The 26,968-nt window shown below is 40.6% G+C and overlaps 1 long non-coding RNA gene across 1 annotated transcript; it reads left to right on the top strand.

The window, feature by feature from the left end:
- Window positions 1-489: 489 nt before the first annotated feature.
- On the top strand, window positions 490-4,234 carry LOC123057786 (uncharacterized). Its single transcript, XR_006426954.1, has 5 exons — window positions 490-826; window positions 991-1,134; window positions 2,112-2,271; window positions 2,369-2,772; window positions 2,881-4,234. It is a non-coding gene; the product is annotated as an uncharacterized lncRNA (long non-coding RNA).
- Window positions 4,235-26,968: the final 22,734 nt, after the last annotated feature.

Below are 26,968 nucleotides of genomic sequence, written 5' to 3'. Positions count from 1 at the left end.
GCCGGGTGGGGCTCAATTTTTATAGTGAAATTTCAGGGTTATTTTAAGAAAAAAAATTGAGTGGCTTCTATGAGAAAATAAAATATCAGGTCGTTTTCGCAAAATATCATGCCACACGCCCGTGCCCACCTTCCTGTCACTTACATTGAGTCCCACGCCACGTTTGCACGTCTCGTCAGCATGTTGTGCGTATACAAAATGTGATTAACACCGTAGATGCACGCCCAAGCCAAGTTTTGCCACCGGTTCAATGTATCTCACAAGTTTTAGCATCAAACTGACTTTTCTTGCCAAGTTCACATACCTGTGGTGTAATTCACTCTACATAATCTGTCCTGCACTACTACCTGGGCCTTGCCGTGAGATCGTCTCACATGGCTAAAGCGTTGCCACTTGGGCCTCAGCCTCATAAGTCAGACCCGAACAGTTACCGACGGGAGAAAAGAAAAAGGAAAGCCACCAGCGCCTCGCACGACCCTGCCCCTCGATCGCATATACAACTCCTTCCCGCCGCCACCTCCTGCCCCGCGCCGCCCGCCCCACACCGCCTCGATCGGGACCGCGTCCCTCCCCAAATGACAGCGATGATGGAGGGCACCGCCCAGCTCCTGGCCGACGGATTCGCTGGCTCCCCGCTCCTCGGGGCCAGCCCCTCCCCGTGTCGAGTCGAGCATCGACTTGGAGGCCCCTTGGGGCTGCCGCCGGTGCGGAAGTCCCGCGCGGCCGTGCGGGATGGTGACCGAGCGGCGGGGCCCGTGGTGCGACGCTCGATGGATGGCCTGCACAACGCGGATGACTGCTTCTCTCCCAGGAGGGCCATAGGCAGGTAAGGAAGGACGGCGGCTGAGATTGGGTCTCGCCTTCTTCTCTGGTTAAGAAAAATTGGTTCTTTGGTGCGTTTTTCTGGGTGGGCGGCCTCGCTGAATTGGTTGCCTTTGTTTTCTGTGCCCATCTGTGTCGTCGGATTGGATGGCGTCGGTGCCGCCGTAGCCACTACATGTCGGAGCTGTTGCAGGAGCACCAGAAGCTTGTCCTGTTCACACAGGTGCTACCAATCTGCATCAAACTGTTGGGCAACTGTGAGAGCCTGGATTCACTCCCTCGCCGCCGCCCGGTCTACCATTATTGGCCTAGGTTGGAATTTGTCCTCGCTGATTCGCCTTGGCCTGATTGCTTATGTTTCTCTCTTGTTGATGCAAACTTGCTCTGCTTGACTCTGTTTTGGCCTCAAGGCGTCTCACTTGTCACATATTGTTATCAACTCAGGTATGGTATCTGGAAAATCGTTATTCTACCAAGAGAACATTTCCTACTTTGGTTTCTAGGCAATATGAAAGTAATGAGTAAACATAACCCGCTGAAACAAAAACATGGTGAAGTAGCTGACTGTAGATTTTGCTTGGAGATGATACTGTTCACTATCCATATTTTGTTTGTACGGTGGCTATACTTTGTAACGCTAGCATGGATGTCTGTTATAAAATATACAGTATCTAGATTTTTGTTGGGTAAAGAAAATTGCAGCTCTGAATACTTTATATTTCCCAGTTGTTCTTAATTTTGGCAGTATGCATGGGAACGCTGGGATGACGTGTTTCAGAGAATTCAGTGACTTGGTTCAACTAGACAAGGATCATTTCAACGCAAAGGACTCTCATGTTACAGCCTATTGACCACTGCAGTGTGTACTCCTGGAATTGATAGCGAATGAAAGCGCCATAGACATTGCAGGGGAGATAAAATTTCTAGATGTTATTAGGTCTTACCAATTTGTACTGCTGTTCACTCTATAGTCTGGGATTAATTAGCTGTGCTGCAAGGATTCCAACTTTAAAAGTCATGCTGCAAGGACGAGTCCTCTGTATGATTCTTCAGTACAGTTCAAAATAAATCACGATGCAGAGCAGATTCAATCTTTTGATTTTAGACAACAAAGAGTTTCATTGCTCTTAAGGTCTTTGTTTGCCTTTTTAGGGGAGGTCTTTGTTTGCTTGGATTGATGCGCACGACTGACACAATTTACAACATTTTTTGACTGACGGCATAGACCATAGTTTCAGTTTTACAATGTTTCCAGAGAGAGTATAATACTGATGCACCATTTATTTCAGAGAAGAAAAAGGTTCCATGAGGGTGTCTATTACAAAAGTGGAGAAAGAGCTCGCCTACCATGCATGTTGCCTGGTCCGATGAGCAGTGCTACGCCAAGTGCCCTGTCAGAGTGCAGCCGCACAACGCTGCCTGCTGTTGAGGACCCCGGAGCCTAGACAGGTAGCCACCACTGATATGATTTTTGGGAACTTGTTTTCTTCAGTAAATCAACCATTTGATGATGTCTGCCAGTTAATACCATCCAAATTTTCTGCAGTTAGCTTGGCAACTTCCAGCCCCCCACCGCCTTTCTTGACAGCCACGGCACCCATCTTTTCGTCTATGCCTCATTGGATGCACTTCCATTGTATGTAATGTTAGATATACACAATCATAGATACATATATGATCTTCCACCTCGGCTCCTATACTGATAAGATTTGTGTTGATACATGATTCTCAACAAAGTGTGCTACCAAACTTTTTCACGAAAAGTGTAGTACCAGGTGGTGTGATATCATGTCCTTAGCAACGCCCCCGATGGAATGACCACGACCATGTTGTTGCCTGGAGTGTTTTTTCATGATGATGTCGCTATTCGCCATCCCACAATTTATGCGGTGGAGCGTCAACGACCTCGGCGTGTTGCAGGAGAAGACCATGAATATCGACAAGAAAGATGTAGGTGATGTGCTTGAATTCTTCTAGGATTTTTGAACTAGCGATTGATTTTTTTTCCGCTATGTCATGTCATATCAATTTGTGTTGCATTGCACATGTGTCATACAGGTTGATCCAGGAAGGTGCAACACTGTGATGTGAGTTGAACACAAGCATGGCCTACAATCTCGTCCCCCACCATCCATGTGCCTTGCAAGCAGCAATTGTTCACATCCTTGATATTTGTCACTGCCCTCATCTCATCTATCCCGACAGTCTCAGTGTCCAGGCAAGGTATGTCTATGTCAGTTGAACCGTCACTCGAGTTACAACAATTCCAATCTTTTTCCTATATCTGCAATTGGGTGGTCTATGGTATGGACCAGTTTATAAGCAACCATGGTGTACATGAATCTCTGTTGGTGTGAACTGTCAAAAGCATTTCCTACTATTTCTACCTCTGTTTCATCTTCTAAATCTAGAGTCTAGACTTGGATATTATCTAGCAACAATCTGTTCATGAGAAAAGCATGGCCGAGAGTCATACTAGATGTATGCATAATACCAGGATAAGATATTTACCTTCGATTATCCCAGAAGGGAAACATAATACTAAACTACCATAAAATATATGTGAGGGCTTACATCATCATTGAGGTCAAATTTGTATCTTTATTATCACCCTGATAAAACAACGTTTTGCTAATTGACTTCATCTTATTTCAACTTTGTTAGTTCAGTTCACGTGCTTTGTTAGAGACCAACCCCAATGTGTATGCTACAACCACTGAAAGAAGTATGTTGCCTTGATTTTTTTAATTCAGTTAATTTGTATTAATTGTGTGGCATCATCATGCAAGGTAAATGCAGAGCTATACTTTCTATTCTCATGCCTTCTATTAAAATCATGCAGATGCTCCGGTCATCGTTGTTCATATGTTTTGACTCTTGTCGAGCCTCTTCTGTGAGGCACACATAGTTTGGGAGTATGCCTATGGCAATTTATCTATTTCCATGATTGAAGATACATTTTTAAATTGAACAAAACAAATTATATGAGAGGCATATGTTTTGTTTTTGTTGTCCCAAACTACACAGAGCCTTGCAAATTTCTAGGACTCTGTTTCCTCTTGGAACTCTCCTACTATGCATTCTTGATCATTGTCGAACATTGATCGACAGACTGCTCTGTTTACAAACTCTATTTTTTCTAGGTTTTCTTGTGAAAATTGATGATACCCCAATGCAGAGCCTTTTGTAGCCTTGTTGCTGGTGACAGATTTCAGACGATAACCTAAATGTAGGCATTAAACACAACAAGGTCAGGATATGATAATGGCCCAAGGCCGTGCCGACAAATCTGGAAATACTCTAGAACAAAATAATAATCTGGCAGTGGCCCAAGAGAGTTGTTAGTTCTTGGATTTTTATACCCTCATGTTAATACTTAACTGTTACAATTTTTATTGTTCTTCTCATTATATGTACCTAATAATGATTTAGTTCATTTCTGGATGCTTGGACTAAATCACTGCCAACTTTCTATAACTTACAGCCTTCGCTTCTTAAGGAATTGGAGCACTACACTCCCATTTGTTAATAGTTACACATGGTGTATGCCTGTATGAGTACTCAATGTTGTTGTCTGATGTCTTTACATTTGTTTGAGCACCACACGATCTCATGAAAGATTTGTACTGCTCATCTTAGTCCAAACTGATGATGCTGTGTTTTTTGTTATGGCCTAGAGTGTATATGGTTATCAAAAGATAATGGAACGACACAAACAGTAGCATCGTGGCTTAAAACCAGAAAAAAAGATAGTCTAAAACAAAGGTTCAACCAACTCAGAATAATGATGATGTGTGCTCCACACTTCTCAAGTTTTCTCTTTGCGTGTCAATATCAGTGACCATTCTGCTGCTGCAACAAGATAATCTAGCTGTATAAAACTCAAAAGCTAAGTCCTGAAATTCCTGATAGGAATACAAATTTGTGCTCTGAAACCAAATATGGAACTACTTGGTATACACTTTCATGCTTTTTATTTTCTACTCCCTCCGCCTAAATATAAGTAATTTTAGATATTTCAATATAGACTACATACGAATTTATGTAGACATATTTTAGAATGTAGATTTGAGTAATATTCAAACAAAATGGTTTGCAGAGGACAGTGTTCAATGACTTACATAACTTTAGTGAGCTGATGGAGCGGTTTACTGGAATTTACAGTTGCACTATTACATGATCTGATGAGGAAGAGTAAAGAGAGGAGGGAATGGAAAATGGAGTGAGCTGATTGGAAGGGTGCCGAGTATGGTGCATACATGTCAGCGATGGTAGTCAGAATTTGATGCTGAGTGCTGATGGCGTGGTACGTGTTTGGAATTCAAAGTGTGCACGTGGGAGGGTTATGAATGACCTGTTTCGTTGATGGTGATAGTGTCCTTTTTTACAGGTATATTGTGATAATGTGTTTTGATTGGAGACACAGGGACAGTGGGTAAAGGAAGAAGTAGAAGGGTGATTTGTGTCAAAGCACTAGAAGATAATGTCCCCGTAAAATTGAATTAAAAAATTATTGCATAATGGCACAGGAGTAGGTTATATTTCATTTTTCGCCCGGTGCAACGCACAGGCATTTGTACTAGTCACTACAAAATACCAAAACATTACTTTTACTACTGTTACCTTTTGTTACCGTTATCACCACTATCATATTACTTTTCTACTAAACACTTTGCTGCAGATATTAAGTTTCCAGGTGTGTTTGAATTGACAACTCAACTGCTAATACTTGAGAATATTCTTTGTCTCCCCTTGTGTCGAATCAATAAATTTGGGTTGAATACTTTACCTTCGAAAACTTCTGCGATCCCCTATACTTGTGGGTTATCAAGACTATTTTCTGGCGCCGTTGCCGGTGAGCATAGCTCTATTCTTTGAGTCACTTGGGATATATATCTGCTTATCATTATGAAGAACTTGAGAGATCCAAAAACCAAGATTTATCCCTCAACTACGAGGGGAGGTAAGTAACTGCTATCTAGCTCTGCACTTGATTCACCTTCTGTTATGAGTAAGTTTGTGACACCTACACCTGCTTCTGCTATTTGTTCTGATATGTCACCTGTTATTGATGATGCCACTTCTGCTATGCATGATACTTATGATGAAACTACCTCTATGCCTGATACTACTATGCCACTTAGTGATTTTCTCGATGAACAACTTGCTACGGCTAGAGAGATAGAAAATATTGAATCTGATGATACTGATGAAAGTGATGATGAAGAACCACTTGCTATTCCTAAGGGTTATGTTTTTGATCAAGAAGCTTCTTTCGCTATTTTAGCTTGCAGAAATAGAACTGAACTTAAAAGATTATTAGCTAAATGGAGTAAGCAATCTCTAAATGCTAGAATGAAACCTGACACTGCTTTTGCTACTTCACCTATCTTTGTTACTGATAAGGATTATGAATTCTCTGTTGATCCTGATATAATTACTTTGGTTGAATCTGATCCTTTTCATGGTTATGAATCTGAAACTGTTGTGGCACATCTTACTAAATTAAATGATATAGCCACCCTGTTCACTAAAGATGATAGAACTCGTTACTTTTATATCCTTAAAATATTTCCGTTCTCATTAAAGGGTGATGCTAAGATATGGTTTAATTCTCTTGATTCTGGTTGTGTGCGTAGTCCCCGGGATATGATTTATTACTTGTCTGCTAAATATTTCCTTACTCATAAGAAACAAGCTGCTTTAAGGGATATATATAATTTTGTGCAAATTGAAGAAGAGAGTCTCCCACAAGCTTGGGGGAGGCTTCTCCAATTACTTAATGATTTGCCTGATCATCCTCTTAACAAAAATGAAATACTTGATATCTTTTACAATGGATTAATCGATGCCTCCAGAGATTACCTAGATAGTTGTGCTGGTTCTGTTTTCAGGGAAAGAACACCGGATGAAGCTGAAATTCTATTGAATAATATGTTGACAAATGAAAATAATTGGACACCTCCGGAGCCAATTCCTGAGCCTATTCCTAAACCAATTCCGAAGAAGAGGGGTATTCTATTTCTCAATCCTGAAGATATGCAAGAGGCAAAGAAATCTATGAAAGAAAAAGGTATTAAAGCTGAAGATGTTAAGAATTTACCTCCTATTGAAGAAATACATGGTCTTAATTTACTGCCTGTTGAAGAAACATATAATCCAAAACCTTTACCTATTGAAGAAACTCATGGTCTAGATAACCCGACACAGGTAGTAAACGTAAATTCTCCCTATAGATATGATAAAGTTGTAATCCCATTTACTAAGATTGCTAGCCCATGCTTAGATGAGTTTGATAAATTTATGGCTAAGCAAGAAGAATTTAATGCTTATTTTGGTGGACAATTGAAAAACCATTCAAATATGCTTGAACACTTGGGTGATTATATGGCTAATGTTAAAGGTGAACTTAAACTTATTAGTAAACATGCTTCCATGGTTACCACTCAAGTAGAACAAGTACTTAAAGCTCAAAATGATTTTCTCAATGAATTGAATAGTAAAGATAATGATAATGCTGTTAGAGTGGCTACTAGAACTGGTAGAATGACTCAGGAATCTTTGTATCCTGAAGGCCACCCTAAGAGAATTGAGCATGATTCTCAGAGAAATAATTTAGATGCACCTAGTTCTTCTAAAAAGAACAAAAAGAAAAATGATAGGACTTTGCATGCTTCTAGTGATCCTATTGTAGAAACACCTGAGAATCCAAATGATATTTTTATTTCTGATGCTGAAACACAACCTGGTAATGAAACTAAAACTAGTGATAATGTTAATGATAATGTTCATGATGATGCTCAACCTAGTAATGACAATGACATAGAAATTGAACCTGCTGTTGATCTTGATAACGCACAATCAAAGAATCAACGTTATGATAAGAAAGACTTTGTTGCTAGGAAACATCGTAAAGAAAGAGAGCCTTGGGTTCAGAAACCCATGCCTTTTCCTCCCAAACCATCTAAGAAAAAGGATGATGAGGATTTTGAGCGCTTTGGTGAAATGATTAGACCTATATTTTTGCGTATGCGATTAACTGATATGCTCAAACCAAATCATTATGCTAAGTATATGAAGATATTATTACAAATAAAAGAAAGATACCGGAAGCTGAAATTACCACCATGCTTGCTAATTACACTTTTAAGGGTGGAATACCAAAGAAACTTGAAGATCCAGGAGTACCCACTATACCTTGCTCCATTAAAAGAAACTATGTTAAAACTGCTTTATGTGATCTTGGAGCCGGTGTTAGTGTTATGCCTCTCACTTTGTGTCGTAGACTTGATTTGAATAAGTTGACACCTACTGAAATATCTTTGCAAATGGCTGATAAATCAACTGCTATACATGTCGGTATTTGTGAGGATGTGCCTGTTGTAGTTGCAAATGTTACTATTTTAACGGACTTTGTTATACTTGATATTCCCGAGGACGATAGTATGTCATTTATTCTTGGAAGACCCTTTTTGAATACTGCAGGGGCTGTTATTGATTGCACTAAAGGCAATGTCACTTTTCATGTTAATGGTAATGATCATACGGTACACTTTCCGAGGAAACAACCTCAAGTTCATAGTGTCAACTCTATTGGAAAAATTCCATCGATTATATTTGGAGGCTTTGAATTTCCTCTTCCTATTGTCAAGAAGAAATATGATATTCTCATTATTGTGGATGTGCATATCCCCGTTGAGGTAACATAGTGTTATTCGAAATTTCTCCGGTTCCATGTTATTCGGAATGAGTTCGTTAATAAGACTTGATCAACCTTGTTAGTGGATTCCTTTTGATGATCATGAGATGGATGAAACTAGAAGGCACAACCTTCTGTACCCCACTTTTACTTTCTATTATTTATATTAAATAAAATAGAAATAAATATTTTTCTGTCTATTATCTGATTATCCGTGCAATATAAATACCTCGAAAATAAAAGTTCTCCAAATACCCTGAAAATTAAATATGATTTTTTTCTAGAATATTTGAGGATTTATGGAACTGAGAACACACCAGGGGGGTCAACCACCTGCCCATGAGGGTGGAGGGCGCGCCTACCCCTGTAGGGCCCGCCCCTGCCTCGTGGGCCCACGGTGGCCCTCCTACACTTATTCCTGCACCCACATACTTCATCTTCCTCCCACAAACACGAATATCCAGCTCAAGCACGAGTTCTAGCTCATCTTGTTGCCATTTTCGATCTCCTTGCTTAAAGCACCTCGCACAAAACTTCTTGGGGATATTGTTCCTTGGTATGTGACTCCTCCATTGGTCCAATTAGTTTTTGTTCTAGTGCTTTATTCATTGCAAATTTTTGCTGCTTAGGTGACCCTGTTCTTGAGCTTGCATGTCAAATTTATATGGTCAAAAGTAGTTTTGATGCATGATATAGGCCCTAGGCACTTGTAGGAGTAGTTGCTATCAATATTATTGAGTTTGGTTTACTTTTATTTTGAAGTTACTAAAAAATTTCAGAATTTTTCAGAAGAAGAAAAATGCTTAGGAAAATGTTCCAAGGTGGTTCTTCAAGGAAGCAAGGACCCAGGCCTGCAATGCATGATGCTGATGAAGAGCCACCAAGAGATGCTCTAGTGCGTCTTTTTGAAGATGATTAATAGATAAATTCCTCACTTACAACAATTTATGTGAGAATTTTATGAGTTCCAGAAGTATACGTTTGATCCAGATTACTACAGACTGTTCTGTTATTGACAGATTCTGTTTTCGATGTGTTGTTTGCTTATTTTGATGAATCTATGAGTAGTATCGGAGGGTATGAACCATATATAAGTTGGAATACACTAGATATTACACCAATATGAATTTAGAATGAGTTCACAACAGTACCTAAGTGGTGATTTATTTTCTTATACTAACGGAGCTTACGAGTTTTTTGTTAAGTTTTGTGTTGTGAAGTTTTCAAGTTTTGGGTAAAAATTCGATGGACTAAGGAATAAGGAGTGGCAAGAGCCTAAGCTTGGGGATGCCCAAGGCACCCCAAGGTAATATTCAAGGACAACCAAGAGCCTAAGCTTGGGGATGCCCCGGATGGCATCCCCTCTTTCGTCTTCGTTCATCGGTAACTTTACTTGGAGCTATATTTTTATTCGCCACATGATATGTGTTTTGCTTGGAGCATCATTTTATTTACTTTTGTTTTGCTTGTTGTTTGAATAAAATACCAGGATCTGAAATTATTAAATGTTAGAGAGTCTTCACATAGTTGCATAATTATTCAACTACTCATTGATCTTCACTTATATCTTTCGGAGTAGTTTGTCATTTTCTCTAGTGCTTCACTTATATCCTTTTAGAGCACGGTGGTGGTTTTATTTTATAGAAATAGATGAACTCTCATGCTTCACTTATATTATTTTGAGAGTCCTAAACAGCATGGTAATTTGCTTTGGTTATGAAACTAGTCCTAATATGATGGGCATCCAAGAGGGATATAATAAAAACTTTCATATAAGTGCATTGAATACTAAGAGAAGTTTAATACTTGATGATTGTTTTGAGATATGGACATAGTGATATCAAAGTTGTGCTAGTTGAGTAGTTGGGAATATGAGGAATACTTGTGGTGAAGTTTGCAAGACCCGTAGCATGCACGTATGGTAAACGTTGTGTAACAAATTTGAAACATGAGGTGTTATTTGATTGTCTTCCTTATGAGTGGCGGTTGGGGACGAGCGATGGTCTTTTCCTACCAATCTATCCCCCTAGGAGCTTGCACGTAGTGCTTGGTTTTTGATGACTTGTAGATTTTTGCAATAAGTATGTGAGTTCTTTATGACTAATGTTGAGTCCATGGATTATACGCACTCTCACCCTTCCATCATTGCTAGCCTCTTCGGTACCGTGCATTGCCCTTTCTCACATTGAGAGTTGGTGCAAACTTCGCCGGTGCATCCAAACCCCATGATATGATACGCTCTTTCACATATAAACCTCCTTATATCTTCCTCAAAACAGCCACCATACCTACCTATTATGGCATTTCCATAGCCATTCCGAGATATATTGCCATGCAACTTTCCACCGTTCCGTTTATTATGACATGCGTCATCATTGTCATATTGCTTTGCATGATCATGTACTTGACATCGTATTTGTGGCAAATCCACCGTTCATAATTTTTCATACATGTCACACTTGAATCATCGCAATCCCGGTACACCGCCGGAGGCATTCATATAGAATCATATCTTGTTCTAAGTATCGAGTTGTAATTCTTGAGTTGTAAGTAAATATAAGTGTGATGATCATCATTCATAAAGCATTGTCCCAAAAAAGGGCCAAATAAAAAAGAAAGGCCAAATAAAAAAAGGAAAGGCCAAATAAAAAATATATAAATAAATAAAAGGGACAATGCTACTATCCTTTTTCCACACTTGTGTTTCAAAGTAGAACCATGATCTTTATGATAGAGAGTCTCTTGTTTTGTCATTTACATTTACTAGTGGGAAATTTTCATTATAGAACTTGGCTTGTATATTCCAACAATGGGCCTCCTCAAGTGCCCTAGGTCTTCTTGAGCAAGCAAGTTGGATGCACACCCACTTAGATTCTTTTGTTGAGCTTTCATACATTTATAGCTCTAGTGCATCCGTTGCATGGCAATCCCTACTCCTTGCATTGACATCAATTGATGGGCATCTCCCTAGCCCATTGATTAGCTGCGTCGATGTGAGACTTTCTCCTTTTTGTCTTCTCCACATAAACCCCTCATTATATTCTATTCCACCCATAGTGCTATATCCATGGCTCACGCTCATATATTGCGTGAAAGTTGAAAAAAGTTTGAGATTACTAAAGTATGAAACAATTGCTTGCCTTGTCATCGAGGTTGTGCATGATGAGAGCATTCTTGTGTGACGAAAATGGAGCATGACTAAACTATATGATTTTGTAGGGATGAACTTTCTTTGGCCATGTTATTTTGAGAAGACATGATTGCTTAGTTAGTATACTTGAAGTATTATTATTTTTATGTCAATATTAAACTTTTGTCTTGAATCTTATGGATCTGAACATTCATGCCACAATAAAGAGAAATACTTAGAGAAATATGTTAGGTAGCATTCCACATCAAAAAATTCTGTTTTTATCATTTACCTACTCGAGGACGAGTAGGAATTAAGCTTGGGGATGCTGATACGTCTCCAACGTATCTATAATTTTTGATTGCTCTGATGTCTACTACACAACCTTCTTTCTTGTAGACGTTGTTGGGCCTCCAAGTGCAGAGGTTTGTAGGACAGTAGAAATTTTCCCTCAAGTGGATGACCTAAGGTTTATCAATCTGTATAAGACGTAGGATGAAGATGGTCTCTCTCAAGCAACCCTGCAACCAAATAACAAAGAGTCTCTTGTGTCCCCGACACACCCAATACAATGGTAAATTGTATAGGTGCACTAGTTCGGCGAAGAGATGGTGATACAAGTGCAATATGGATGGTAGATAAAGGTATATGTAATCTGAAATTATAAAAACAGCAAGGTAGCAAGTGATAAAAGTGAGCATAAACGGTATTGCAATGCTAGGAAACAAGGCCTAGGGTTCATACTTTCGCTAGTGTAAGTTCCGTCAACAATAATATCATAATTGGATCACATAACTATCCCTCAACATGCAACAAAGAGTCACTCCAAAGTCACTAATAGCGGAGAACGAATGAAGAGATTATGGTAGGGTACGAAACCACCTCCAAGTTATTCTTTCCAATCAATCCGTTGGGCTATTCCTATAAGTGCCACAAACAACCCTAGAGTTCGTACTAGAATAACACCTTAAGACACAAATCAACCAAAACCCTAATGTCACCTAGATACTCCAATGTCACATCAAGTATCCGTGGGTATGATTATATGATATGCATCACACAATCTCAGATTCATCTATTCAACCAACACAAAGGACCTCAAAGAGTGCCCCAAAGTTTCTACCGGAGAATCACGACAAAAACATGTGCCAACCCCTATGCATAGGTTCATGGGCGGAACCCGCAAGTTGATCACCAAAACATACATCAAGTGAATCACATGATATCCCATTGTCACCACAAATATCCACGGCAAGACATACATCAAGTGTTCTCAAATCTTTAAAGACTCAATCCGATAATATAACTTCAAAGGGGAAACTCAATTCATTGCAAGAGAGAAGAGGGGGAGGAGAAACATAAGATCCAACTATAATAGCAAAGCTCGCGATACATCAAGATTGTGCCAAATCAAGAACACGAGAGAGAGAGAGATCAAACACATAGCTACTGGTACATACCCTCAGCCCCGAGGGAGAACTACTCCCTCCTCGTCATGGAGAGCACCGGGATGATGAAGATGGCCACCGAAGAAGGATTGCCCCCTCCGGCAGGGTGCCGGAACGGGTCTAGATTGGTTTTCGATGGCTACTGAGGCTTCTGGCGGCGGAACTCCCGATCTATTGTGCTCTCCGATGTTTTTAGGGTACGTGGGTATATATGGGTGAAAGAGGTACATCGGTGGACCGAAGGGGGGCCACGAGGCAGGGGGGCGCGCCCCAGGGGGGTGGGCGCGCCCCCTACCCTCGTGAGCTCCTCCTTCATCTTCTGACGTAGGGTCCAAGTCTATCTGGTAGGTTTCCTTCCAAAAATAACTTCTCTAGTTGATTTCGTTCCGTTTCGACTCCGTTTGATATTCCTTTTCTTCGAAACACTGAAATAGGCATAAAACAGCAAATCTGGGCTAGGCCTCCGGTTAATTGGTTAGTCCCAAAAGTAATATAAAAGTGGATAATAAAGCCCAATATTGCCCAAAACAGTAGATAATATAGCATGGAGGAATAAAAAATTATAGATATGTTGGAGACGTATCAAGCATCCCCAAGCTTAATTCCTGCTCGTCCTCGAGTAGGTAAATGATAAAAGAAAGAATTTTTGATGCGGAGTGCTACTTGGCATAATTTCAATGTAATTCTTCTTACTTGTGATATGAATATTCAGATCTGAAAGATTCAAGACAAAAGTTTAATATTGACATAAAAATAATAATACTTCAAGCATACTAACAAAGAAATTATGTCTTCTCAAAATAACATGGCTAAAGAAAGTTATCCCTACAAAATCATATAGTCTGGCTATGCTCTATCTTCACCACACAAAATATTTAAATCATGCACAACCCCGATGACAAGCCAATCAATTGTTTCATACTTTTGACATTCTCAAAACTTTTTCAATCTTCACGCAATACATGAGCGTGAGCCATGGATATAGCACTATAGGTGGAATAGAGTGGTGGTTGTGGAGAAGACAAAAAGGGAGAAGATAGTCTCACATCAACTAGGCGTATCAACGGGCTATGGAGATGCCCATCAATAGATATCAATGTGAGTGAGTAGGGATTGCCATGCAACGGATGCACTAGAGCTATAAGTGTATGAAAGCTCATCAAAAGAAACTAGTGGGTGTGCATCCAACTTGCTTGCTCACGAATACCTAGGGCATTTTGAGGAAGCCCATCATTGGAATATACAAGCCAAGTTCTATAATGAAAGATTCCCACTAGTAAATGAAAGTGACAACATAGGAGACTCTCTATCATGAAGATCATGGTGCTACTTTGAAGCACAAGTGTGGTAAAAGGATAGTAGCATTGTCCCATCTCTCTTTTTTCTCATTTTTTTATTTGGGCCTTCTCTTTTTTATGGCCTCTTTTTTTTATTTGGGCTTCTTTGGCCTCTTTTATTTATTTTTCGTCCGGAGTCTCATCCCGACTTATGGGGGAATCATAGTCTCCATCATCCTTTCCTCACTAGGAAAATGCTCTAATAATGATGATCATCACACTTTTATTTACTTACAACTCGATACTTAGAACAAGATATGACTCTATATGAATGCCTCCGGCGGTGTACCGGGATGTGCAATGATGCATGAGTGACATGTATGAAAGAATTATGAACCGTGGTTTTGCCACAAATACGATGTCAACTACATGATCATGCAAAGCAGTATGACAATGATGGAGCGTGTCATAATAAACAGAACGGTGGAAAGTTGCATGGCAATATATCTCGGAATGGCTATGGAAATGCCATAATAGGTAGGTATGGTGGCTGTCTTGAGGAAGGTAAATGGTGGGTTTATGGTACCGGCGAAAGTTGCACTGTACTAGAGAGGATAGCAATGGTGGAAGGGTGAGAGTGCGTATAATCCATGGACTCAACATTAGTCATAAAGAACTCACATACTTATTGCAAAAATCTATTAGTTATAGAAACAAAGTATTACGCGCATGCTCCTAGGGGGATAGATTGGTAGGAAAAGACCATCGCTCGTCCCCGACCACCACTCATAAGGAAGACAATCAATAAATAAATCATGCTCCGACTTCATCACATAATGGTTCACCATACATGCATGCTACTGGAATCACAAACTTCAATACAAGTATTTCTCAAATTCATAATAACTCAACTAGCATGACTCTAATATCACCATCTCCATATCTCAAAATAATTATCAAGTATCAAACTTCTCATAGTATTCAACACACTCATAAGAGAATTTTATTATTATTGAATACCTAGCATATTAGGATTTTAAGCAAATTACCATGCTATTTAAGACTCTCAAAATAATCTAAATGAAGCATGAGAGTTCATCTATTTCTTCAAAATAAATCTACCACCATGCTCTAAAAGATATAAGTGAAGCACTAGAGCAAATGACAAACTACTCCGAAAGATATAAGTGAAGATCAATGAGTAGTTGAATAATTATGCAACCATGTGAAGACTCTCTAACATTTAATAATTTCAGATCTTGGTATTTTATTCAAACCGCAAGCAAAGCAAAACAAAATGGCATCTACGAATAGCAAACATTATGTGAAGAAGCAAAAAAAACTTAGGATCAACCGATACTAACCGATAGTTGTTGAAGAAGAAAGGTGGGATGACAACCGGGGCATCCCCAAGCTTAGACACTTGAGACTTCTTGAAATATTATCTTGGGGTGACTTGGGCATCCCCAAGCTTGAGCTTTTGTGTCTCCTTAATTCCTCTCATATCACGATCTCCCTAAATCTCAAAAGCTTCATCCACACAAAACTCAACAAGGACTCATGAGATAGGTTAGTATAAACTATTGCAAAAACCTTATCATACTCTACTGTAGAAAATCACTAAAATTATTATTCAATATTGCATACTAAATTCCTCTGCATATTTAATAGTCCTATCCTCAAATAGAATCATTAAAGAAGCAAACATATGCAAGCAATGCAAACATAACAGCAATCTGCCTAAACAGGATAATCTGTAAAGAATGCTGCAACATCCATACTTCCCTAGCTCCAAAAATTATGAAAGAAAATTCCCACTGTAGTAAATTTATCAGAGCTTAATATGCAAAAGGTTTCAACATTTTATCACATTCTGACTTCTCTAGGGAATTATTGCAACAGCGGTAAACTTTCTGTTTTCAAACAGCAACATGTATACTTGTAACATAGGCATATTAAAGGCTATCAATGCCACTTTTATTGAAATAAAATATGCAAAACATTATTTTAAATAACAGCAAGAAAATCCTAACAAAATAAATTTACGCTCTGATGTCTACTACACAACCTTCTTCTTGTAGACGTTGTTGGGCCTCCAAGTGCAGAGGTTTGTAGGACAGTAGCAAATTTCCCTCAAGTGGATGACCTAAGGTTTATCAATCCGTAGGAGGCGTAGGATGAAGATGGTCTCTCTCAAGCAATCCAGCAACCAAATAAAAAAAAGTCTCTTGTGTCCCCAACACACCCAATACAATGGTAAATTGTATAGGTGCACTAGTTCGGCGAGGAGATGGTCATACACGTGGTATATGGATGGTAGATAAAGGTATTTGTAATCTGAAATTATAAAAACGGCAAGGTAATGAATGATAAAAGTGAGCGTAAACGGAATTGCAATGATAGGAAACAAGGCCTAGGGTTCATACTTTCACTAGTGTAAGTCCTCTCAACAATACTAACATAATTGGATAATAAAACTATCCCTCAACATGCAACAAAGAGTCACTCCAAAGTCACTAATAGCGGAGAACGAACGAAGAGATTATGGTAGGGTACGAAACCACCTCAAAGTTATTCTTTCCAATCAATCTGTTGGGCTATTCCTATAAGTGTCACAAACAGCCCTAGAGTTCGTACTAGAATAACACCTTAAGACACAAAGCAACCAAAACCCTAATGTCACCTAGATACTCCATTGTCACCTCAAGTATCTGTGGGCATGATTATACGATATGCATCACACAATATCAATTCATCTATTCAACCAACACATAGAACCTCAAAGAGTGCCCCAAAGTTTCTACCGGAGAATCACGACGAAAACGTGTGCCAACCCCTATGCATAGGTTCATGGGCGGAACCCGCAAGTTGGTCACCAAAACATACATCAAGTGGCACGCGATATCCCATTGTCACCACAGATATCCACGGCAAGACATACATCAAGTGTTCTCAAATCTTTAAAGACTCAATCCGATAAGATTACTTCAAAGGGGAAACTCGATTCATTACAAGAGAGAAGAGGAGGGAAGAAACATCATAGGATCCAAATATAATAGCAAATCTCATGATACATCAAAATCGTAACATCTCAAGAACACGAGAGAGAGATCAAACACATAGCTACTGGTAGATACCCTCAGCCCCGAGGGAGAACTACTCCCTCCTCGTCATGGAGAGCACCGGGATGATGAACATGGCCACCGGTGAGGGTTCCCCCCTCCGGCAGGGTGGCGGAACAGGGTCCCGATTGACTTTTGGTGGCTACGGAGGCTTCTGGCGGCGGAACTCCTGGTCTATCTTGCGTTCTAGAAGTTTTAGGTCACGTAGGTATATATGGGTGCAGGAGGTACGTCAGGGGAGCCACGGGGGCCCCACGAGGCAGGGGGCGCGCCCTAGGGGGGTGGGCGCCCCCCACCCTCGTGGGCAGCTCCCGTATCTTCTGACGTGGGGTCCAAGTCCATCAGGTGTGTTTCCTTCCAAAAATAACTTCTCCAGTTGATTTCGTTCCATTTCGATTCTGTCTGATATTCCTTTTCTTCAAAACACTGAAATAGGCATAAAACAACAAATCTGGGCTGGGCCTCCGGTTAATAGGTTAGTCCCAAAAATAATATAAAAGTGGAAAATAAAGCCCAATATTGCCCAAAACAGTAGATAATATAGCATGGAGCAATCAAAAACTGTATATACGTTGGAGACGTATCACGCTCCAAGCAAAACACATATCATGTGGCGAATAAAAATATAGCTCCAAGTAAAGTTATCGATGAACTAAGACGAAAGAGGTGATGACTTCCGGGGCATCCCCAAGCTTAGGCTCTTGCTTGTCCTTGAATATTACCTTGGGGTGCCTTGGGCATCCCCAAGCTTAGCTCTTGCCACTCCTTATTCCATAGTCCATCGAATCCTTACCCAAAACTCGAAAACTTCACAACACAAAACTTAACAGAAAACTCGTAAGCTCCGTTAGTATAAGAAAATAAATCACCACTTCAAGGTACTGTAATGAACTCATTTTTATTTAAATTGGTGTTAAACCTACTGTATTCCAACTTCTCCATGGTTTATAAACTATTTTAATAGCCATAGATTCATCAAAATAAGCAAACAACACACGAAAAACAGAATCTGTCAAAAACAGAACAGTCTGTAGTAATCTGGATCAAACGTATATTTCTAAACTCATAAAATTCGCAAATAAATTGCTGGAGCTGAGTAATTTATCTATTAATCATCTGCAAAAAGAATTAACTAAATATCACTCTCCAAATAAAAATGGCAGCAATTCTCGTGAGCGCTAAAGTTTCTGTTTTCTTACAGCATGATCAACAAGACTTTCCCCAAGTCTTCCCAAAGGTTCTACTTGGCACAAGCGCTAATTAAAAGCATAAAACGACATCTAATCAGAAGCTAGATTAATTATTTATTACTAAACAGGAGCAAAAAGCAAGAAAAAATAATAATATTGGGTTGCCTCCCAACAAGCGCTATCGTTTAACGCCCCTAGCTAGGCATGATGATTTCAATGATGCTCACATAAAAGATAAGAATTGTAATATAAAGAGAGAATCATGAAGAATATGACTAGTAAATTTAAGCCTAACCCACTTTCTATGCATAGGGATTTTATGAGCAAACAACTTGTGGAAACAATAATCAATTAGCATAGGAAGGTAAAACGAGCATAATTTCAAAACTTTAAGCACATAGAGAGGAAACTTGATATTATTGCAACTCCTACAAGCATATGTTCCTCCCTCATAATAATTTTCAGTAGCATCATGAGTGAATTCAACAATATAACTAGCACCTAAAGCATTCTTTTCATGATCTACAAGCATAGCAATTTTATTACTCTCCACACAAGCAAAATTCTTCTCATGAATAATAGTGGGAGCAAACTCAACAAAATAATTATCATGTGAGGCATAATGTAACATCCCAAATTTTCAATTTGGAATGTTATACATTAGATCATCATTGCATACCATATTTTATTTTGCATTTTGGTTGATCCTAGAAATTCTACGCAACTCAATGACCCACGGAGAGAGTTGGGGATTTTGTTATTTTCATATTTGAGTTTTCTCAAATTTTGAGAATATGATCATTTGATTTTATTTATTTTATCATGAATTATTTCTATTACAAAAATATGAGAGAGGGAATAAAATGACTTTCCCAAAATAAAGAAATATTGACGATTAAATAATAAAATCAAATAAGATTTTATTTCGGAGTTTTTCGTCATTTTATTTGAATTTAGGAAAAATGTGCGTTTTTCAAAATTGCATTTAGGTCCCAAATAAATGTTCACCTTGTGCGGCTTGATTTTAGAAGCCCGTGAAAATTTATTTCGAATTTTTGGAGTCCGTTTAGTATTTCTTTTTATTTTTTTCTTCTGCACGTAATTAAAAAAAACGAACCGACCTACGGGCCGTGTCCGACTAGGACTCTGGCCCGCCAGGGCTTTATAAGCCGGGGCAGCCCACCTGGGGCAAACCCTAGCCCGCCGCCACCTCAGGCCCGCTCGCGCACCGCCGCCGCCGCAGCACGCGCCGCCGACACCGCCCGCCACCGCGCCGCCGCACGCCGTCGCCAGAGCCGCCGCCGCCGCCTCGCCCGCACGCCGCTCGAGGTTCGCCTCAGCTCGTAATCCATGCTGTCGGTTCGATTTTTCCGTCGGTTTTTCCGCTGGTTTTTTTAGTTTCGGTTTTTTAAATAGATTGGTTTTTCCGGTTTATTTAATTTAGCGAGCGTTCGTCGTTTTTCTTTTTCTTGGATTAAATCAACGATTTTTCTGATCGCGATTCCTGATCCGATTTTCGTTTTAGTATAACTTTTCGCTCGTTTATCGGAATCCGGCGATTCAAGCGCCTGGAGTTTCGTCTCGAAACCCTCTATCCGTTTAACCAACTTAAACAAGATTTTGCTACTGTAAAATTTTTCCTAGATCCAGATTAGTAGAACGAAGTTGTTTTCTTTCACCATTTGACTTTCGTTGCTTCGTTCGATTTGATTCTTTTTGCCAACCGGAGTTGTTAAGTTGAACTTTGTGGTTAGATCTCTTATTTGAGTTTTACCCATGCATTAGATGAGTACTTATTGTATGCTTGTTTGTTTGTCTGCGATAGAATACCCGGAGTGCGCCGCTTGTTACTTCGAATCGCTAGGTTTCCCGGATCATCAGCAAGGCAAGTAACACTTTGATCATACTTTCCTAGTACCCAGTTTTATTGCATTAGATCAATCCTCACACATTGCATGATTAGGATCTAATTAAATTGTGGGATGGGAAGTAGTTGAGGTAGTACCTATTACCTGTTTATTATCAAACCTTTGGGAGTTACTTCTACGTTTTCTTATTATGCCATGCTATGCTAGTAGATGTGGATTGGGTGAGTGATATCCATGACAGATGTGAGTTTGTTAATTAATGGTTTATCTAAGGTGGCAACTTAAACACACATCTGGGTGGATTGAGGCACCTGGGTATTCCAGGACTTGCCTGTTTTCTTTTGGACCGCCACCCAGGCTCAAAGGGATCATGAGACTATTCATACTAGAAACTTCCGTGTGCAGCCACAAGCAATTATGGGCTCTAGCATAGTTGGCTAAGTCGTGCGAACTCTTACAGTGGTAGACTAGCAGATGTAGGGGATGTAGGTGGTACAGTCTACCCGATCGTAAGGTGCTAGCGCTTTTGAAAGACTATGTCTCGGTCATCCGTCTTCTCAAACACCCTGTAGTGCGAGAAACCAAACGGAGGCGATCAAGTCTTTTGGGGAAAAGTGCGCAAACCTCTGCAGAGTGTAATAAACTAATCATGATTAGACGTGTCCCCAGTTATGGACATCTTGAGTATCTAGTACCTGGATTATCATGTGAATCTCAACATGTTACTCTAAATTAATTTTATTGGGTTATGTATAATGATGATGCTTAATTGGGATTGAGAATGCTGTCAACCATTCTCAATGTTTAACAACTACCATGATAGTTAAATAAATTTATTCCTTTGTAGTAGGGAAAAATTGGCTTTACGCAAAACTGTAACCATAGAGCTTTCCACCAGCCAAATGTGCATATAGTATAGCTGTTTCATTCCATTACTCTCTATGTGTTACATTGCCAGCATATTCCATGTGCTGACCCATTTCGGGCTGCAACATTAATGTTGCAGACTTTTCAGACAATGATTAAGGAGTTTTTAGGTCGTGGTTCTATACTCAGTGATGCCGTTGGAGTTGATGGACTCATCTTCCAAGCCTTCCGCTGTTATCGTTATTAGATGGCCTTAAGCCATATTTATTGTGATAAGTTTTCTTATGAGACACTCGATGTAATAAGTGTGTGATTGCTACTCTGCTATAAATCCTCCGAGTACTGTGTGGTGTCAGCATTACTGATCCAGGGATGACACCGGAGCACAGAGATCAGACTGTTTGAGGTCTGGTCGCTACAGAGATGGTATCAGAGCACACGCTGACTGTAGGACACGACGACTAAGCTAAAAGACCTAGATCACTATTCACTCTCTTCTCTTCTGACTTCTCATCTTTTCTACTCTTTAGGATGGCGGATGCAAGGAACAAGTTCATGCAACCAGATGAAGATACACCCTTTGCACGTCACTTGAAGGAAGTCACTAGATACCTGAACATAGGAGTACCAAGCTTCACCGGAACCTACAACGCCACTTTACTTGAAGAAGAGCGCTGGATAATTCAAGTTCAAGTTCTAGGAAGGACGTTCATGCCAGTCATTGAGCCCATATAGTTTTCTTTTGATGCACCAACTTGGAGTCTAGGAAAGAGCATGGCAGCTCACATCACCATGGGACGTATTGGAGAAGTGTACCGCAAGGATCTCAAGGATACTATCTACCAGATTTGTGGGCACCGAGATGAACACTGGGAGATGATCAACACCAGGAAGGATAGATCAATCACATCTTTTATCCAAGAGTTAAACCAGCACATTCGACAACAGGAGAACCAGATGTGTGCCGACATGTTAGATCTGAAGAAGGCTAAGACTAGAATCAAGGAACTGGAGGAAGAACTCAAGGCTACACGTGAAGATTATGAAGAGGAAATTGAAGTATTGGTGGAAAAGAATGACGACCTGATCAAGAAGATTGGAATATTTATGGGAGGCCCTACACCAGTAGAGGAAGACGAAGAACCCAAGGATATTAGCCCGGAAGACTACATCATCATCGACGACACTGACACGGATCCAGATAGTAGCGATGATGACTATGTTGATGAAGCTGGAGCAGATATCATGGAGTCTGCAATCGAAGAATATTTCTAGTAGACCACCCCATCAGTAGTAGTAGTCCACCATGTAAATATAGTAGTCCGAGCACTTTTGCGAGAGATAGATCGATTGTATGCCCTTGTTTGATTGAATGAAGTGAATTGTTTGCTTTTACCTCATGTGCATATGGGCAGTGTTTTCTCTTTAGACCCCCTCTATTCTTACATCTCATCTTTTCTAAAACCCTCAGATGCCTCCGAGACGTGACCCCGGATTTTCCTTTCCACCGGAGCTCACCCAGTTGATCCAGCAGCAGAACACATTGATGCAGTTGCTAGTCCAGAATCAGAATCAGGGGAACAACAACAACAACCCACCACAACCACCACCACCTGTGGATCACTTAGCCTGTTTTCTTAGGCTGAACCCGCCGGTGTTTTCCAGTAGCACCGAGCCGATAGTAGCAGATGGTTGGCTCCGCAAGACAGCTAGGGAATTGACCACAGCAGGATGCACAGATGCGGAGAAGGTGAAGTTTTCTGCACATCAGCTAGAAGGACCCGCAGCATCATGGCGGGAGAATTTCACAGCCACTTTCCCAGTCGACACTGTCACATGGGACCAGTTTCAGCAGGCTTTTCGAACTGCATATGTTTCAGCAGGAGCTATGGCCAAGAAGAAGCGTGAGTTTCACAACTTGCACCAAGGAGGACGGACAGTTGGCCAGTATGTGGAGGACTTTAGTAAGTTAGCACGTTATGCCCCAGATGACGTCGCTACGGATGCAGCTAAGCAGGAGAAGTTTTTGGACGGACTAAATGATGAGTTGAGCATGCAGTTGATGGTAGCCACCTTCAACAACTACCAGGAGTTGGTAGATCGTGCTCTTATGATTGAAGGGAAGCAGCAGCAAATTGAGAATCGCAAGAGGAAGTATGGACAAGGGAAGTACAATTCAGGAGCTCAGCAGAAGCCACGTTTTACCCCTAGACCGGGAGGACATTTTCAGCATACCCATGGAGGAGGTAGCTCGCACAATCACAATGGCACCAAGAATGGTAATGGCAATGGAGGAAGCAACGACCAGAATTGCACCAACCCATCAACCCCAGCCAAGAAGGACCTGAGCCAAGTCACTTGCTTTAAGTGTCAGAAGACCGGACATTATGCCAATGAATGTCCTGAAGGCCAAAATGGCAATGGAAGTTCTGGGAAGAAGCCGAACCCTTTCAACAGGGGACAGGTGAACCACGTTAGCGTGGAGGAGGTTGAAGCTCAGCCTGATGCAGTAATAGGTAAGTTTTTGGTTAAGTCATTTACTGCACTCGTTCTTTTTGATACTGGTGCATCGCATTCATACATCTCAAGGGGATTTGTGGAGAAGTATAACCTATCAACCCAAGCCCTTAGGTCACCCATGTTAGTAACCTCGCCTGGAGCAGAGTATGTGGCTAGTCTATGGTGTGATCGGTTACCATTAAGGATTGGTAACTATGTTTTTCCCTCAGACCTAATAGTATCGGAATCTCAAGGATTGGATGTGATATTAGGCATGGATTGGTTATCAAAGTGGAATATTGAATGTGCTAGTAAGTCAATTTTGCTTACCACACCAGAAGGGAGAAGGATCAAGTATGTATCCTGACATGTGCCAAAGAGGACTCAAGTAAATTGCCTAATAGGAGTTGTGCAGGAGGAAGTACCAGTGGTAAGGGATTTCCCTGAAGTATTTCCAGAGGAGTTGCCAGGCATGCCACCGGATAGAGATATTGAGTTTTTGATTGAGCTATTGCCAGGCATAGGGCCAATATCAAAGAGACCATATAGGATGCCAGCAAAGGATTTGGTGGAAATTAAGAAGCAGATTAAGGAGTTACTGGATAAGGGATATATTCGCCCAAGTTCTTCGCCTTGGGGATCGCCAGTACTTCTAGTGGAGAAGAAGGATGGATTGTTAAGGATGGTTGTTGATTATCGAGGATTGAATGAAGTAACGATCAAGAACAAGTACCCACTACCAATGATTAATGATCTGTTTGATCGATTGCAAGGAGCTAAGGTATTTTCCAAGATCGATCTGTGATCAGGATACCACCAGTTGAAGATTCGAGAAAAGGATATTCCTAAGACAGCTTTTACCACCAGGTATGGGCTGTACGAGTATACCGTTATGTCATTTGGTCTGACTAACACACCTGCCTATTTTATGAACATGATGAACAAAGTGTTTATGGAATTTTTGGATAAGTTCGTCGTAGTGTTCATTTATGATATCCTGGTTTATTCGAAGAATGAAGAGGAGCATAAGGAGCATTTGCGTTTGGTACTTGGAAAGCTCAGAGAACATCAATTATATGCCAAGTTCAGCAAATGTGAGTTTTGGTTGAAGGAAGTAGGATTCCTCGGACACGTTATATCTGGAGAAGGTATAGCAGTTGATCCCACTAAAGTTGATACCGTGACCAAGTGGGAAGCCCCAACAATAGTTGGAGAGATTCGGAGTTTTCTTGGACTCGCAGGATACTACCGGAGATTTATTGAGAATTTCTCAAAGATTGCGAAGCCTATGACTGAGTTGTTAAAGAAAGATACCAAGTTCATATGGACGGAGGAATGTGAGGCTAGTTTCCAGGCGTTGAAGAAACGTTTGGTTACCTCACCAGTGTTGATTTTGCCAGACCAGACCAAAGATTATGAGGTGTATTGCGACGCTTCACGTCGAGGACTTGGATCAGTGCTTATGCAGGAAGGGAGAGTTGTTTCATATGCCTCAAGACAACTGAAACCTCATGAGTTGAATTATGCCACGCATGATTTGGAGTTAGCAGTCGTAGTGCATGATTTGAAAACATGGAGGCATTTCCTCATTGGAAACCATTGTGAGGTGTACACGGATCATAAGAGTTTGAAGTACATTTTCACACAGAAGGAGTTGAATCTCAGACAAAGGAGATGGTTGGAGCTCATCAAGGATTATGATATGAGATTGCATTATCACCCCGAAAAGGCTAATGTAGTAGCTGACGCATTAAGCCGTAAGAGCCATGTCAATACGTTAATGATGGCAGAAATACCAAGTGAGTTAGCAGAAAATCTTTGTGAACTATGTTTGGAAATAGTTCTGAGAGGCTATGTAGCAGCATTGGAGATTCAGTCAACCTTGATGGATAGAATCAGGGAAGCTCAGAAGACCAACAAAGAGATTGGCGCTATAAAGGAGAAACTTAGCAAAGGAAAAGCTAAGGGATTTCGTGAGGATGAGCACGATACCCTATGGTTTGAAGACCGCGTTTACGTGCCCAATGACCCGGAGATCAGGAAGTTGATACTGCAAGAGGCACACGACTCACCGTATTCAATTCACCCAGGAAATACCAAGATGTATTTGGATCTGAAGGATATTTTCTGGTGGACCGAAATGAAGAAGGATATTGCGGAGTATGTAGCAGTTTGTGATGTATGTCAGAGAGTAAAGGCAGAGCATCAGAAGCCAGCAGGATTGTTACAACCATTGCCGATACCCGAATGGAAGTGGGATAAGCTAGGCATGGATTTTATCACGGCATTGCCCAGGACTCGTTCAGGCTATGACTCGATTTGGGTTGTAGTTGATTGATTGACGAAAGTAGCTCATTTCATCCTAGTAAAGACCACTTACACCAGTGCTAGGTTGGCAAAGATATACATGACCAGGATCGTATGTTTGCATGGAGTTCCGAGGAGTATCGTATCAGATAGGGGAACCCAGTTTACCTCAAAGTTCTGGAAGCAGTTGCATGAAACTTTGGGTACCAGGCTAGAATTCAGTACAGCTTTTCATCCACAGACAGATGGACAGACCGAGAGAGTCAATCAGATTTTCGAGGATATGCTGAGAGCTTGTGCGCTAGATTACGGATCTAGTTGGGACGATAATTTGCCATATGCAGAGTTCTCTTACAACAACAGTTACCAAACCAGTTTAAAGATGTCCCCTTTGGAAGCCTTGTACGGAAGGAGGTGCCGGACACCGTTGTCGTGGGACGAAGTTGGAGACCGCCAGTTGTTTGCTCCTGACTTGATTAAAGAGTCTGAACAGAAGGTGAAGTTGATTCGAGATAGGCTCAAGATAGCCCAGTCCAGGCATAAGAGTTATGCAGATTCTAAACGCAAGGAGACAATTTACGAAGTCGGAGGTAGAGCTTATCTTCGAGTATCTCCAGTTCGGGGAACAAAGCGTTTTGGAGTTAAAGGGAAGTTAGCGCCATGATTTGTAGGACCATATCGAGTTTTGGAGTGTATGGGAGAAGTGGCCTACAAGTTGGAATTACCTGAAGGATTGTCA

The sequence above is a fragment of the Triticum aestivum genome, chromosome 3A, assembly GCF_018294505.1.
Source record: "Triticum aestivum cultivar Chinese Spring chromosome 3A, IWGSC CS RefSeq v2.1, whole genome shotgun sequence".
In the NCBI taxonomy this organism is placed as follows: Eukaryota; Viridiplantae; Streptophyta; class Magnoliopsida; order Poales; family Poaceae; genus Triticum; species Triticum aestivum.
The sequence above is the reverse complement of the archived record's forward strand: the minus strand, read 5'-3'. Positions and strand labels throughout refer to the sequence as shown.